The sequence below is a fragment of the Pinus tabuliformis genome, chromosome 5_1 (genome assembly GCF_031772625.1).
Source record: "Pinus tabuliformis cultivar Carrire ecotype Pingquan chromosome 5_1, CPIR1, whole genome shotgun sequence".
NCBI classification, from domain to species: domain Eukaryota; kingdom Viridiplantae; phylum Streptophyta; class Pinopsida; order Pinales; family Pinaceae; genus Pinus; species Pinus tabuliformis.
In genome coordinates this window covers 565,624,872-565,639,537 of record NC_142305.1, presented here as the reverse complement: position 1 = coordinate 565,639,537, position 14,666 = coordinate 565,624,872, and the positions used below count along the sequence as shown (strand labels likewise).

Here is a 14,666-nt window from a genome sequence, read left to right as displayed (position 1 = left end):
TTGTTGGAATATCTAATTCCTACTTGTCTCAGTTGTGATTCTTACTAAGTAAAGGAGTCCGTTCCTAGTACTTAGGATCTATTCCCTACATTGGTGTGTGGTTGAGATATTCTCTCAACCAACAAATTGTGTGTGCATATATATTATGCAATTGTATTTGACTAATGAAGGAATAGACATCGTCAGATTTTATCATGGTATCAAAGCCCTAAGGGCCTCGCCCCTCGTGGGCTTGGCCCTCCCTGGGTCGAGAAAATAAAGAGTTGGTGAATTTTTTTATTTGTCCACTCATTTGAGCCGAACTTGGCATGTAGAGAGTTGTGTGTGGTTTTTCCGCTGTTGTTGAAAAGGATGCGTAAGATCATTGTTTGGACATTCAATTTTTCAAAGCTGTGGAGCTATTTCACAGTCAAGTTGTATACTGTGTAGATCGAAGTGGCACACGACGTTGTGTTCAGATTGTGCTTGTCTGACAGTAATCGTATCTGGGTGTTGGAGCTGCGTCACATTGGTTGCCAGATTTGGTGAGGTTGTGTATTCTATCTGGTGTGGTATGAAGTTGAAGATTCGAGTGAACTTCCTAGCACAGAGTCTTGATCAAGCCCTAAAATTCACAAGGGAGCACACGTCTTGGCCTATTGATAATCCAAGAGACCATCCACCAATTATTGAGATTGGATGGAGGTATGCAACGAGCACAGAAGATCTGTTGACATGATTAGAGATGCATTGTTTGGATTGGAGATCTATTTACTTCTGGCCTACTCGACCTGCATTTAAAGGGGTGGCACCTACTATTGCTTTGGATCATTTAGCACAAAGGAAACATATATCTTGTGGACTGTGTTTGTAGTGTTGTATGCGATATTGCATGTTGCTAGTTTATTTTCTACCAAATCACTTACTCCTAAGATTTCAGACCTAGATAGCATTTGGTTTTTATTAGCAATGTGTTTCTAGCATGTAATGAGCTTTCTAGCGTTTTTGTGGGGTAGTGATGGAAGTTTTCAACAATGGTGGAATGAAGAGTGGTTTTGGTGGATATCAAACGCATCATGTTTCCTATTGGGTACTCTCGAAGCATTCTTCATATCTATTGGGTTGGTAGAAACAGGGTTTTCAGTCACACCCAAGAATTCAGAAACAGATAATGCAACCCCCTATAAAATAGTTGCATCGCCTTTGTTCACTCCTCTGGTAATGTTGGTCATGATGTTCTCGGTTGCCATGGTGACTGCAGCAGCACTTGTGTGGCATGTGGAGTTTGGTGATACTGCATCCCATTCTTTCTCAATTTCTCGATGTGAGGAAGGGAATTGATATGGTGCCTCTGTCCGTGATGCTGCCGTCTGTTATTGGTACTACTATTTTGTGTGTGATGGTTGAGCATCCCACTGTACATTTCAGAGGCATCTCCCGCTAAAATCAGAGGAGCGGCCTTTGAGCAGATCAAGAGTTGTGACTGTTTTTCAAATAGTGATCAAAAGTCATGTGGGGTAGAGATAGAGAAATTTGATCAATTATTAATCTGAAAGTTTATTTTTATTTTTATTTCATGGAGTCTTCATAAATTTATTGTGCCTTATTGAGTCTAGCTAACTCAATTTAGGTAAAGTTATTTTGTTAGAATTCGCGACTCTAACAAATGACAACAAGTTAAGCATGAACTTCCAAGGTTTAATTGACAAAGAAAAATATGCCCAAGATGTGGAATGAGTAGCAACAACGATTAAACGATGATGGACAGCGAGGTGAAAGTGTGAGTTTGTTTGTGTTTGTAGAATAGACTCTATTATGTTGTAATGTAAATCACAGTTGTAATGTAAGCAAGTCTAGGATATTTTGTAATGGTCTTTGTAATGTATGTACCTGGTAACTTCAAAGAGTTGGAGCTGTGTTGTAAGCCCTGTAAGGCATGTGTATCCCCATACAGTTCGTGGTAATCTAAAAACCACTTTGTATTTGCAGGGTTGGTTTGTGGTAAGCCAGAAACTACATGTAAGAGTGAAATGGGACAAAGATTCATGTTGGCATGGTTTAGGGTTAGCCGAGAAAACCCTTGGCCTGGTTGAGTCGGGTCTTTGGTGAGCTTTAGTGGCTAGAGTTCCCTAGTGGCAGGTTTGTAGCCCAAAGTGGTTGGAGTGCCCTAGTGGCAGATTTGTGGCCCATAGCGTCTGAGGTGAGCCTTGGTGGCTGTGTTTAGCCTTGGTAGCTAAGAGCCCTTGGAGGCATGGTTGAGGGTGATCCGATAAAACCCAATGCATGGTTATGGGTAATCCGACAAAACCTAGGTTAATAATGATGGAGGGGGATTTACAGGTACAGGTACATGTATGCAGCTATAATGGTTGACAGAACCATGTATGCAAAGGACATCCTACAAGACTGGCGGTTGCAGTGGTTGGCACCCATGCATTCCAATAGATGGTTGTTCCTTTACATGGACGTTGACATATTCTTTAGTTATGTTTGACCACAACTAGATTTTGTAGATTGATATGGAGACAAGTACTCATTAAGGGAGAGTGTTGGAATATCTAATTCCTACTTGTCTTAGTTGTGATTCTTACTAAGTAAAGGAGTTTTTTCCTAGTAGTTAGGATCTATTTCCTACATTGGTGTGTGGTTGAGATATTCTCTCAACCAACAGATTGTGTGTGCATATATATATATATATATATATATGTAATTATATTTCATTAATGAAAGAATAGACATCATCAGAAGTCTTGGGTTCAAATCTTGTGCTATCCATGGGTGATCTTGTGCTATCCCTGGGGTGAGAATACACGATGAAGATGTACACCTACGAAGCTTACAAAAAAAAAAAAATTCATTAAATTAATTGTAGCTGATTTTAATGAAAAAAACATAAAACAGTGACCAGTACTTTTCATTAAGTTGACGCCAAAAAGTGTATAAGATTTGTAATTTTTATACATTGATAGGGAGGATTTATAAATTTTTTGCATGAAAGCCTTGATATACTTGATTTTAGACTTTCGTGATTCATATTGATTTTGGTAATTTGTAACTTTATGCATTAATAAGGAGGATTTATAATTTTTATGCATGAAAGTCGTCATATACTTGATTTTAGACTTTTGTGATTCATACTGAATTTTGGTAATGTCTTTCCCATAAATCACATCATAAGTTGATGGTCCAGATTTTGAACCATCTAATGCGATTTACTACGTTTCTAAGTATTTACTGTAGTTTATCCCTAACTTTGTCCTGAGAGTGAACCACATTAGATGGTTCCAAACTTAGAATAACAATTTATAATGTGATTAATCCCAAAAACATTACCAAAAACAATCTTGATATAATCCATTATTAATAATTTGATTATAAAATATTGACCATTTATCATACGGAGATAAGTATGATAATGGAGAGTATTAATCTTAAGCGTTTTCGAACGACCATAAGAGCATAATTAAGAGCGAGCCAGTAAGCGTTTCTGAACTTGAGCATTCATCGTTCCCCTCTGATACAGTGTATTTAAGCGTTTCTGAACCTGGGCATTAATCGCACCCTTACGTTAATGGAATCCTGGAAAGTAATTGCTGTTGATTTGAGTATAAGGTCATCACAATATATCCTGATGGTGTCAGGTATAATAATGGAGGCCATTAATCTTAACCGTTCACAGGCTTTATTTATGCTATACTATCATATATACATTACACATCACAGGCTCAGAAATATCTGTTGGTTGAACGGGGGCGTAGGAGATATCAACTCCATCTTCATCAGCAATGCCGGACTTCATCCTGATCTCCCCTAAGAAAAGTATAGCTGTCATTTGCACTGCACTGCTCTTCTACGGCGTCATGAACTTGGAAGCAACACCAGCTCAGGAAACCACTAAATTCGCATTGGTTCTGCAGGTGAATTCGACCACAATTCCAAATTAAGATATTACTCAAATTCTGCATATTTTCGAATCATATTTGAGTATAAAGCCAGCATCGGTATCATTGAAATAACTAGATAATCTTATTTCTGTATGTTGTTTTAACAGTGGCCGCCATCCTATTGCAGTATGAATGGGTCTTGTTGCAGTATGAATGAGTCTCGTTGTTGCCCTTCTCCAAAGAATTTCTCAATCCACGGTCTATGGAAAGAAGGATCCCGCAAGGGGCCTCCTCCTCCCTTCAATTTTTCTGAGGTGTTTTAGAATAATCACATTTACATTCAACAACATTAATCTAACTAATATCAAAACTGAGATTTATTTTTTTTCTAATTAAAAATATATATATGCTAATCGAGTTTAGTTTTTTGTGATCTATATTTAGATTCTAAAATTTTGTTTGCACAATAATCACATCATGAAATATTTGTTTACCCTTTTCGAGTATGGTTCATTTTATCCCGATCATAAATTGTTAATTACTCCTTAAAAAATCCATATATATTTGTTGATGTGATTATTACGTAAAAAAAATAAATATATTTTTTCCATATTGAGTGTACCGTGGGTTCGAATGTCATGTGCAGATCAGGGATCTAGAAAGTAAGTTGAACGAAGAATGGCCATCACTGAATTGCTCACGTTGTTGTAATAATAAGGAGTTCTGGCAATGTGAGTGGCAGAAACACGGCAAATGCACTCAAGTATTAAAACAGCACGAGTATTTCGTTGCTGCTCTTCAGCTAAAAGAAAGAGTCAATATTCTGCATGAGTTGCAGAAGCATGATATTCAGCCAAACGGGTCAGCGTACAACTTGGTCTCTATCCACAGAGCACTGAAAGAAGTTACAGGACATGATGTAATGATTGAATGCAACAAAATAAACGACCACATGTATCAACTGTATCAGATACATTTATATGTCGAATATGGGAGGACATTTAACTTTATCAATCCACGTAACGGTAGGTATTACAATAAATGTGATATGTCCTTCCCCAACGTCACATTTCCTCCGCTCCGATTTCCTCCATTAAAGGACTGTAGGTGTCAAACAAATTGAAAATGCATGGAAAATTACTGGACTTCAACCTGTCTCCCGTAACTACCCCGTATCAAGAATATGTCCACCACTGAGAGCTTATGTTACGATATGTTATGCTTGTGTCTCTGGAATCAACAAGTATAATAAGATATAAATAACATGCCCTTCGGTTGGCATTTCCATTCAATGTTTACATTATAAGTGTGATGCCCTCGTGAAGTGTTAATGTTGGTAAATTAGTAAGTTTAGGTGTGAGATAAACTCTGTTTGATGAAATATAAAAACTCTGTTGTTAGTATTGTTAACCATTATGATAATTGATTGTGTTATCATTATTCAATTTGGCTACATAATTAATAGTGGCCAATCACTGTGGAGGTGGTTAAATAAAGAAAAAACCCTAACTACCTTGAGGAGGCAGTTGAGACCCCAGGTGGAAAAAGGGGAAAATGCCAAGTCTGGTTAGGATCAGATGGCAGAAAGAAATTAAAGAAAAGAAAATGCTATGTCTGGTAGTGACCAGATGGCATGTTTGTGAGGAAGAGAATTCCTGTACTCGCTACGTCTGGTTAGGATCAGATAGCGAGATCTGGCATAGCCAGTGAGATTGCAGACGAGAGGATCTGCAGATGTGCTTGGGGGTGGAAGATCGAGAAGGATCTTCCTACGGACGGGTGGTTGACAAGCATTACGCACAGGTTTGCTGTTAAACAGGTATGGCTTACTAAGCATACTAACTGTGAAATTGCCTTATGGTTCTGTGGTGTGCAAATAAAATAGTGGAAAGCAATCTATTTGTTTCTTAGCAAAGAAAATTAAATTCTATGTATCCGACAGAGGCTGTATCTACATTTATGAGTGCAAGCGTTGAACGCATAATGAACTGAAAACTCTGTAATATAGGCGGTAAAATAAATATCAAACAGAAGGAAACTAGTTAACCCTTCTCTGCATTCCAATGCGAATAAAACTTAAAGAAATCGAACCATAAGCAGAATAGATGGCTTCCTGTACCGAATCATTATAACATTAAACAACGAAGAGCCCAAACCAATTATCGAAGTAAAGAACAGGCCGAATATTCGTCGGCAAACCATGATACAAGCTCAGGTATGATAATAATACCCCTGCTATTATATAAGTAAAATAACTGATTGAAAATATATACATGCGGAGTATAGATATGTTTACAAACGAAGGTATTTCTGCACTGTGAAATAAATGAAACAAAAACAACAACATTAATGCATGCACAAAGTAATTGCAAGAGTTCTGGCTCTAAAGTGTCGCCGCCCCTGGGCGTAAGCGTGTGCTTAGCCGACAGGGGCAGGCACCATTGCCAAATAAAAACCAAGATAGGGTCGCCATGGAACAACTATTATACCTGAAAGAAATCGAATGGGGACTCATATGTAAACTGAGTTCAAAGTAAAACTGTGCAGTAGGCGAGATACCCTGAGAACATCTTAATGCAGGGCCAGAGCCATACCCAGATATCATTAACACAAAATAAATTCGTAACCAAACTGTGAAGGAATAGTATTATAAATACTGTAATAACATTTGCTAGGAAGCATTGTCCGTGAGCCGGGCAGAAACCAGAATGATGAACAATACATTAATACAAAGTAAGCCGGCGAGCAGCGCTTAGGCGGGGTTCCGCCTGAGTTTGACAATAAGAAAAACAACCAGTTATAAATGACCACACAAAATAGAAATGAGCCATATAGCTTCTCAGCAAAGAAACCCTGGATGCATGGCGGAGGAATCGATTACTAGAGCAAAAACCCTCGGCATCCCTGTTCAGGAGAACGTGACTCAGACATTTACCCTGTAAAAAAAAATAAGAAAGCAGGTCATACGGTAACCGCCCAGCTCTTACCTGTAGTGGAACAGCTGAGGAAGGAACCAGACTTCCACAATGTCGGTTGGTCGCCGAATCACCTTCCTGAATACATTAACACATTGAGCTTAGAACCTTACTCGGAAATGCTGAGAGCCGAAAACAAACAACTTAGCCGAGACAGTAGTTAAAATCCGGCACGAGGATTACCTTTGGTAAACGAAAGTGATTATACCTGCGTCTGGAGGAATGGCAGCGGTATTTCGCTGTGCTCTGGGTACTGAGAATGGAACCCCGGGTTTGGCAGAGAACCACAACACTTCGAGCGGCACACAGTCGCTTCAATATGAAACAATAGCCAGCCGGTATGAAATAGCTCTTAAATATTTCAACGCAAACCCTGCCTCGTGGCTTGACTCCAACCCTTGATCTGATTGAACCCTTTTCCATCGTTCGATCTGCAAGGAGGAACCGGGAAAAATCCGAGCGCGAAATGGCAAGTTCGAGGAATTCGTCCTCATGGCACATGGAACTCTTGACACGCTACAGCACATGACAACTCGAAGGATGAATGCTTATCAAGCCAAGTGGACGACACACAGCAAGTGAGCACCGAAATCGGGCAGAGTAACACCACATCAACGCCTCGGAGATACAACTCAGTACGCTGCTTAGTAAATGCCATAAAGGAAATATTTACGAAGGTGAACAGAACATTGTACCCGGAACATGCCTTGGGTTCGTATCCATAATCGCCACATATAAATGTTAACATATATAAACATTACTAAATCACGAATATGGGAAATAATTAATCCTTGCATGAATGTATTCCAGAACATAACAGTTGCAATATATTAAGTGGAGATTCAGTTTGTAATGCTCATGAAGAGCGAGTCAATATATATATGTCAGGGGTACGAGGAGTCCCCATGCAATTTATATGTATATGCTTATTGTAAGATGGTAAGAAGAAATAAAAAAAAAAATTTACTTCTGTAATGGAGTGTGACAAATTGGTATCAGAGCCCAGGTTACAACACTGTGACCTCGGGTAAACTTTAAATAAAAACAGTAATGCATAAATAGTGTCATGACAACCAAACTAAGAGTATACTGAAATATATAATCACAGCTGTTGAATTAGTTAATCTTGTACAGGTAACAGCAGGATGAGAAGAACAAGTAGCGCTCCTCATAGGAACTTGGAACAACCAGATAATGTAGCTCATCCTCAGGGGAATCCTGAGCTATGGGTACAACTGGGAGCAGAAGGCCGCAATACTGATTCGGCTATATTGAGGACAGTCCAGGAGCTGAAGGACGAAATGGCCCGTTTGCGTGAGGACAATGCGAGATTAAACATGGAACAGGAGAGGATTCTGAAAAGTTTATCAGATAAACAACATCATCAACAGTCTCATCCTAGACCTGAACAGACACGAGTAACAGATGAACAGAGCTATCATACGGAACAGGAGGAAGCAGAGGAAAGGGCTGAGACGCGAGGAGAGAAGTCTGTTAACGCTTCCGAATATCAAACTCCAAAAAGACCGCGAATAGAGTTACAAGGAGAGTTTCGGAAGATTAAGCCACCTCAGTTCGATGGGGAATCAGAGGAAGCTGCAGAAGCATGGCTAATCAATATGAATAAGTATTTCCAAGTGTACGAGTATGATCACCATCTTAAGGCTCGGCTGGCTATATTCCAGCTGCAGGCCAAGGCCACATTATGGTGGGAAGAGGTCAAGATGGTGTGGGGGGTGAGTGAGCAGGATGTGACTTGGGAGGCTTTTCAAAGATATTTTAAGGAAAAATACCTGACAGAACGCTTCTATGATGAAAAAGCACGAGAATTCCATGATCTGCGTCTTGGACAGCAGACCATAGATGAGTTCATAACCAAATTTACATCCCTGCTCCGTTATGTACCGTACATTCGAGAGGAGAAGGCTAAGGTGCAGCGGTTTGTTAGCAGCCTACCTCTGGCAATGCGAGAAAGAATCGAGTTTGATAATCCGAAGACGATGGACGAAGCAATTCGGAAGGCTAGACTCTGTTACCAGCAGAGCAAACAAAAAGGAGAAGGTTTTGGGAAGCGCTGGGCAGACAAGAAGAGCAGCAGAATGGCTGTGGGAATTAAGGGAACTCGCAGCAACTTTCACAAGGGATTCTCGAAAGGGGCCAGCACTAAAAACCCATCGAGAAGTCAGATCAGATTTAAGCCACCTGCTGAATCTAAATATAGCGAACAGCAGGTTAGAATGGATAATGAAGGTGCAGCAAGGCCACCAGTTCAGTGCTGGGGTTGTGGTGGACCCCATTATATTAAAAATTGTCCTCATCGGAAGGAAAGCGATCAGTTGTCCCAGATCTATGAAGCTTCTACAGTGGGAGACGTGGCCAGATCCATGCCCAGAATAAATGCAGCACTTGAGGATCGACAAGCTGACTACCAGCCAACCATGATCGAGTTTGAAGGTAAGATCTTTGATCGAACTGTTTCTATTTTAGTAGACCCAGGAGCTACTTTAAGCTATGTAAGCCCCAAAGTCGTGGAAAGCTGCAGTTTGCAAACTATTAAGTTTAAAAATCCTTGGTTAGTACAGCTGGCCACAGGGGCCAAAAGACGAGTACTGACTAAGGTCAGCAACTGTCCACTAAGGTTAGCTGGTCAGACAATAACAACAGAACTGAATGTACTCCCTCTTGGATCTTATGATGTGCTGATAGGAATGGACTGGCTGGAAAAGCGATGGTCTGTAATTAACTGTAAGACAAAAACAATTTCTTACCGAGATGAACTGGGAGTGGAAAAAGAAATTCAAGGCATCCAAAAACCGGTGCAGATCCGGCCAATTACGGCCTCACAGCTAGCTAAAAGTGTGCGGAAGAAATGCCAAATATATGCAATACAGGTGGGGTACGCTGGGTCTGAGAATAAAATTACGACTGTGGAAAATATACCGGTGGTGCAAGATTTTGCTGATGTATTTCCAGAGGAAATCCCAGGGCTGCCGCCCAAACGGGATTTGGACTTTACCATCGAATTGGTACCCGGTGCAGCCCCAGTATCCCGTGCACCCTACCGGATGAGTGTGCCGGAATTAACTGAGTTAAAGATGCAGCTGCAAGAGTTGTTGGATAAGAAGTATATCCGCCCCAGTGTATCTCCTTGGGGGGCTCCTGTGTTGTTTGTTAGGAAAAAGGATGGAACTCTTCGTATGTGCATAGACTATAGGCAGCTGAACAAACTGACAGTTAAAAACAAGTATCCACTACCCCGCATTGATGAGCTGTTCGATCAGGTGAAGGGGGCGACAATCTTTTCAAAGATCGACCTGAGGTCGGGCTATCATCAAATCAGAATTAAGGATGAGGACATAGCCAAAACCACTTTTCGTACTCGTTATGGACACTACGAGTTTGTGGTACTGCCTTTTGGGTTGACTAATGCACCTGCGACATTTATGTGCTTGATGAACAATGTATTTCATCAATACTTAGACAAGTTCGTGTTAATATTTATTGATGATATACTTATATACTCCCGGAATATTAAAGAGCATGAGGAGCATCTTAGAATAGTGTTACAGACGCTACGGGAGCATCAGCTATATAACAAATTTAGTAAATGTGATTTTTATAAAGAACAGATTCAATATTTGGGACACATCATTACAAAAGAAGGTATAGCTGTGGATCCCGAAAAGATCAAAACCATAATGGAATAGCCAACACCCAAAGATGTAGTAGATATTCGATCCTTCATGGGGTTGGTTGGTTATTACCGACGGTTTGTAGAAGGTTTTTCCAAGGTTGCATACCCTATCACTTCTTTGCAAAAGAAGGGGAAAGTGTTTAAGTGGACAGCAGATTGTCAGAGGAGTTTTGAGCAGCTCAAATACCTGCTCACCACCGCACCTGTGCTGAGTGTTGCAGACCCAGAGAAAGAATATGTAGTTTGCACAGATGCAAGTAAAGAGGGCGTAGGTGGGGTGTTAATGCAGGAAGGAAAGGTGATCGCATATGAATCCCGAAAGTTAAAAGAGCATGAGCAGAAGTATTCCGCTTATGATCTGGAATTAACCGCGGTGGTTCATGCGCTGAAGATGTGGCGCCATTATCTAGTGGGAAGAAAATTCTTGCTGATGACTGATCACCATAGTTTGACTAGCTACTTTAGTCAACCAACCTTAAACGCGAGACAAGCAAGATGGGTGGACTTTTTGGGAGGTTTTGATTTTGAAATTAAGCATTTGAAAGGAAAAGAAAACAGGGTAGCTGATGCACTGAGTCGAAAAGTGCACTGCCTTTATGAAATCGGTATTAGTAAGGGACGGTCCACCCTTGATAAAGAAATTGAAGAAGCTGCTGCTCAAGATCAGATTTATCTACAAAAGAAACAACTGGTGTAGGATTTAAATACCCACATAATACAACAAGGGTACACCTTGAATGCAACTGGAATTCTATGCTACAAAAAGAAGGTTTATGTACCCAATCAAAGCGGTATTAAAGAAAAGATACTGGATGAATATCATAGAAGTCCTTATGCGGGACATCCGGGCTACCAAAAATTGATCACTTCGCTTCGGAAAGAGTACCACTGGCCAGGCATGAAGAGGGATGTGGTGGAATATCTGGCGCGATGCTTAGAGTGCCAGCAAGTTAAGGCTGAACATCAGCACCCTGCGGGTTTACTACAGCCATTACCTATACCAGAATGGAAATGGGAGACCATTACCATGGACTTTATTACGGGATTGCCAAAGTCTAAAAGAAACAATGATTCTATAATGGTTGTAGTAGACAAACTCAGTAAGTCAGCTCACTTCATACCGATTCAATCCACCTATCGTGCGGCTCAAATCGCAAATGTTTTTATGCAGAATATATTTAAACTCCATGGGCTGCCAAAAACAATAATATCCGATCGTGATGTGAAATTCACATCAGTTTTTTGGAGGACCTTGTTTGAAGGTTTGGGAACTCAACTGAACTTCAGCACCGCTTATCATCCGCAGACTGATGGGCAGACTGAGCGGGTGAATCAAGTGGTGGAAGACATGTTGAGATCTTACGTGATGCAACAACCTACTCGATGGGAGGAGTATTTACATCTGGTGGAATTTGCCTATAACAATGGATACCATGCATCCTTGAGGATGAGTCCATTCGAAGTGCTTTATGGCCGAAAATGTCGTACACCATCCAGTTGGGGTGGACCGGAGGACAAACTTTTGTTGGGTCCTGAGATGTTGGAGGAGATGGAAGTCATGGTCAAAAAGGTCCGGGCTAATTTAAAAATAGCTCAGGACAGACAGAAAAACTTTGCAGATAGGAAGAGGACATTTAAAGAATATCAGGTTGGTGAGCATGTATATGTCAGAATCCGAGCTAGGAGAAGTACTCTTCAATGGAATGCTTGTGCCAAACTGGCACCTAGATTCTGTGGGCCTTTCCAGATTTTGGCGCGAGTGGGGCCAGTAGCTTATCAGCTAGCCCTACCCAGCCATATCCGGGTCCATAATGTCTTCCATGTATCAGTTTTAAAGAAATATGTCTATGACCCTAGGCACATAATAAGTTGGCAAGATATTCAGGTAAGAAAAGGCTGTTATTAAATGTAAACTAAACTAGAATGCTAGTAAGCAGCTAAACTGAATACTGTGTGTTTCAGGTGGAACCGGAAGGAGAGTTCATGGTCGAGCCAGTGAACATATTAGATCGGAGAAGAGTCGAGCTGTGGAAAAGGACCATCCACCAGGTTAAAGTGCAATGGCAGCACTTTGGGCCTGACGAGGCCACCTGGGAGGATGAGCAGAGTATGAGGAAAGCTTATCCCAAACTGTTTTTAGCTGAACAGCAACATCGGGACGATGTAGAACTTCAGGAGGGGGAGATGTGATGCCCCTCGTGAGGTGTTAATGTTGGTAAATTAGTAAGTTTAGCTGTGAGATAAACTCTGTTTGATGAAATATAAAAACTCTGTTGTTAGTATTGTTAACCATTATGATAATTAATTGTGTTATCATTATTCAATTTGGGTACATGATTAATTGTGGCCAATCACTGTGGAGGTGGTTAAATAAAGAAAAAACCCTAACTACCTTGAGGAGGCAGTTGAGACCCCAGGTGGAAAAAGGGGAAAATGCCAAGTCTGGTTAGGATCAGATGGCAGAAAGAAATTAAAGAAAAGAAAATGCTATGTCTGGTAGGGACCGGATGGCATGTTTGTGAGGAAGAGAATTCCTGTACTCGCTACGTCTGGTTAGGATCAGATAGCGAGATCTGGCATAGCCAGTGAGATTGCAGACGAGAGGATCTGCAGATGTGCTTGGGGGTGGAAGATCGAGAAGGATCTTCCTACGGACGGGTGGTTGACAAGCATTACGCACAGGTTTGCTGTTAAACAGGTATGGCTTACTAAGCATACTAACTGTGAAATTGCCTTATAGTTCTGTGTTGTGCAAATAAAATAGTGGAAAGCAATCTATTTGTTTCTTAGCAAAGAAAATTAAACTCTATGTATCCGGCAGAGACTGAAACTGTATCTACATTTAAGAGTGCAAGCGTTGAACGCATAATGAACTGAAAACTCTGTAATACAGGCGGTAAAATAAATATCAAACAGAAGGAAACTGGTTAACCCTACTCTGTATTCTAATGCGAATAAAACTTAAAGAAATCGAACCATAAGCAGAATAGATGGCTTCCTATACCGAATCATAATAGCATTAAACAATGGAGAGCCCAAACCATTTATCGAAGTAAAGAACAGGCCGAACATTCGTCGGCAAACTATGATACAAGCTCTGGTATGATAATAATATCCCTGCTATTATATAAGTAAAACAACTGATTGAAAATATATACATGCGGAGTATAGATATGTTTACAGACGAAGATATTTCTGTACTGTGAAATAAATGAAAAAGAAACAACAACATTAATGCATGCACACAGTATTTGCAAGAGTTCTGGCTCTAAAGGGTCGCCGCCGCTGGGCGTAAGCGTGTGCTTAGCCGGCAGGGGCACCATTGCCAAATAAAAACCAAGATAGGGCCACCATAGAACAACTATTATACCTGAAAAGAAATCGAATGGAGACTCATATGTAAATTGAGTTCAAAGTAAAGCTGTGCAGTAGGCGAGATACCCTGAGAACATCTTAATGCAGAGCCAGAGCCATACCCAGATATCATTAACACAAAATAAATTCGTAACCAAACTGTGAAGGAATAGTATTATAAATACTGTAATAACATTTGCTAGGAAGCATTGTCCGTGAGCCGGGCAGAAACCAGAATGATGAACAATACAATAATACAAAGTAAGCCGGCGAGCAGCGCTTAGGCGGGGTTCCGCCTGAGTTTGACAATAAGAAAAACAACCAGTTATAAATGACCACACAAAATAGAGATGAGCCATATAGCTTCTCAGCAAAGAAACCCTGGATGCATGGTAGAGGAATCGATTACTAGAGCAAAAACCCTCGGCATCCCTGTTCAGGAGAACGTGACTCAGATATTTACCCTGTAAAAAAAAATAAGAAAGCAGGTCATACGGTAATCGCCCAACTCTTACCTGTAGTGGAACAGCTGAGGAAGGAACCAGACTTCCACAATTCCGGTTGGTCGCCGAATCACCTTCCTGAATACATTAACACATTGAGTTTAGAACCTTACTCGGAAATGCTGAGAGCCGAAAACAAACAACTTAGCCGAGACAGTAGTTAAAATCCGGCACGAGGATTACCTTTGGTAAATGAAAGTGATTATACCTGCGACTGGAGGAATGGCAGCGGTATTCCGCTGTGCTCTGGGTACTGAGAAAGGAACCCCGGGTATGG

At 40.7% G+C, this 14,666-nt stretch overlaps 1 pseudogene; it reads left to right on the top strand.

Annotated features, from left to right (window-relative positions):
- The first annotated feature begins 553 nt into the window (after positions 1–553).
- On the top strand, positions 554–1,423 carry LOC149166078 (cellulose synthase-like protein E1; annotated as a pseudogene).
- Positions 1,424–14,666: the final 13,243 nt, after the last annotated feature.